The sequence below is a fragment of the Strigops habroptila genome, chromosome 8 (genome assembly GCF_004027225.2).
Source record: "Strigops habroptila isolate Jane chromosome 8, bStrHab1.2.pri, whole genome shotgun sequence".
Taxonomy (NCBI): Eukaryota; Metazoa; Chordata; class Aves; order Psittaciformes; family Psittacidae; genus Strigops; species Strigops habroptila.
Window position 1 is genome coordinate 5,255,487 of NC_044284.2, and position 2,152 is coordinate 5,257,638.

The window sequence follows — 2,152 nt, forward strand, 5'->3', positions numbered from 1 at the left end:
GTTGTGGTCACTGATTTAGAACCATTTCTATGTGTATCAGATTTAATATTTTTCCATCATGTATTATTTGTATTACTGTAGTATTTAGGAAGGTGAAATCTCTCTTGAGGCCATTCTAACAATGTAGGCGTCCCATGAGCGAGACAGCAAAGAAATAGCAGTACATGACTGGTCAGAAATGTAAAATATTTGTCATGGCAAGCAACTTGTCAAATCGTTGTTCTCAACAAAAACTTCAAGAGGAATTTTGAATAAAACCTGCTTTTCTATGCATAACAGGCATTTTGAGTGAGATTATAAAGGAACTTTGAAAAGTCTCTCAGTGCAATGTGTGAAATGAAGATCAGTATTTTGATTAAACATGAAGACAAATAAAACAAAAGAGGCCTTGAACCTGAAGACAGGCAGTTTGTCTAGGGAGTAGGGGGAAAGATAAGTGGATAAACAACAATGGTTATGTCTTTGTAACGTCCTACTAAAGCGATCTTTAGTGTTATATTTTAAAAGGAAATTGGTGAATTGAGATGGAACACGTCAAGGCTGGAGCCGGAGCGGTAGTCAAAACACAGTGATATGGATTAACTGGACAGGAATATCAGTTCTGTGCACAGAGGGAAGAGGATGAATCTTGCAAATGCTATGCAGGTAATATTTTCAGGTTTTAAATTTGTGTAATTTCTCTAGTTCCCTCACATCTGCCTGAATGAAAAGTAACACTGCAGGTAAGGGTATGATAGCAGAAAATGATCTTTTCTAGAGATGGAGAAAAGGATTTAGGATTGTAGGTTGGGTTTGGCCGATGCTGAACTTAAGCTGATGGCTAAACACCCATGTGGAGGTGTTAGATCTACTGAGATTCTAGTGTGGTCAGAAAATAGTAATGCATGAGGAAAAAAAATCTGAGTTGTTAACCTACAGCTTATAGAAGAGTTGATTATTTTTTAAATTGGATCATCTATAGGTGAGGTATAAAGAAGAAAGACGGAGGAAAAAGACTCCTTTGGAGTCCCTGAAGAAAGTTGAAAGGGGAATAACCATCTACTAGAAAAGATTGTGCAGGACAATAGAAAGAAAGGCAAAAGACCAGTACAAGTAGAAGCTGTGCACAGGGTGAGAATGAACTTGGAATTTGATGCTTTTGCTTGTCTTTCACTTTTATAATTCAGCAACAATGAAACAGAAGGTTTTTTTATATTGTCATGATGTTTTTATCTGTTTTGCATTTCTTAACCCCTTAATGTTCCTCTCAGCTAGCTCATATCTGCTCTCTTTTAATCAGATTTTTTTTCATATTCCAGCACTGAGATCTATATACCATAATGTCTACAGTTATTCTGGTTTTCACTGATACCAAAATAGTTTGCCTTGCAGACAGTAGCTTTTGAAAGACAGCTGTAGCTCATACAGTGCTTTTCATATCATCTTTCTCCTAATCCATTCACTGGTATTATTTTGCCACTGTGTATTTTTCACTTGTTGTAACTTACTATTCCAGTTTTTGAATTTAACAATAGTCTGTTCTATTCCCATTGTTAGTTACTTTTTTTGGCATTGATTGACTTCCACGTGGTTTTGGTTTCCTCGTTTTTTGTTTACTTCATGTCCAGTGGTAGCATTAAATTGCAGTCTCGACATCTGCAGTCTTACTCAAATAAGGTTGTTAGCTTCTTGCTAGAAGGTCGGTTTTGAAGAGAATTAATAGTTGTATCTTGCTCTTAACAAAGTAACAAAGTACTTAATTTCTGCTCTGCCGTTCCCTGACGAATGCTCACAAAACTGTTGCTATTAGTGCATTTGTCTGTATCATCGTGTGATGTGATAGGTACTACTTTGCTATGTAGACCTTTCATTTATGAACGCGACTGCAAAGGTTGTCTACTTTAGGACTTTGTGGTTTTCACCTGCTTGCTCTAACTTGGTATTCATAACTTCACAAGTTGGTTGCATGATATTAGAGATTGGAAAGAACTAAGTAAAATTCTAGAGATTATCAACAGTGGCTGGAAATTCAGGGAAAGAGAAATAATGCACAAACAATTGGGAAGGTTTTCAGGCTGTACGATGTTAAAACATATTTGTAGTGGTAGCAGAAGGAAAAGGTGAGCCTAAAAAGGGGAAGAATATAAGGCAGAACTAAGAATTGATCAAAATA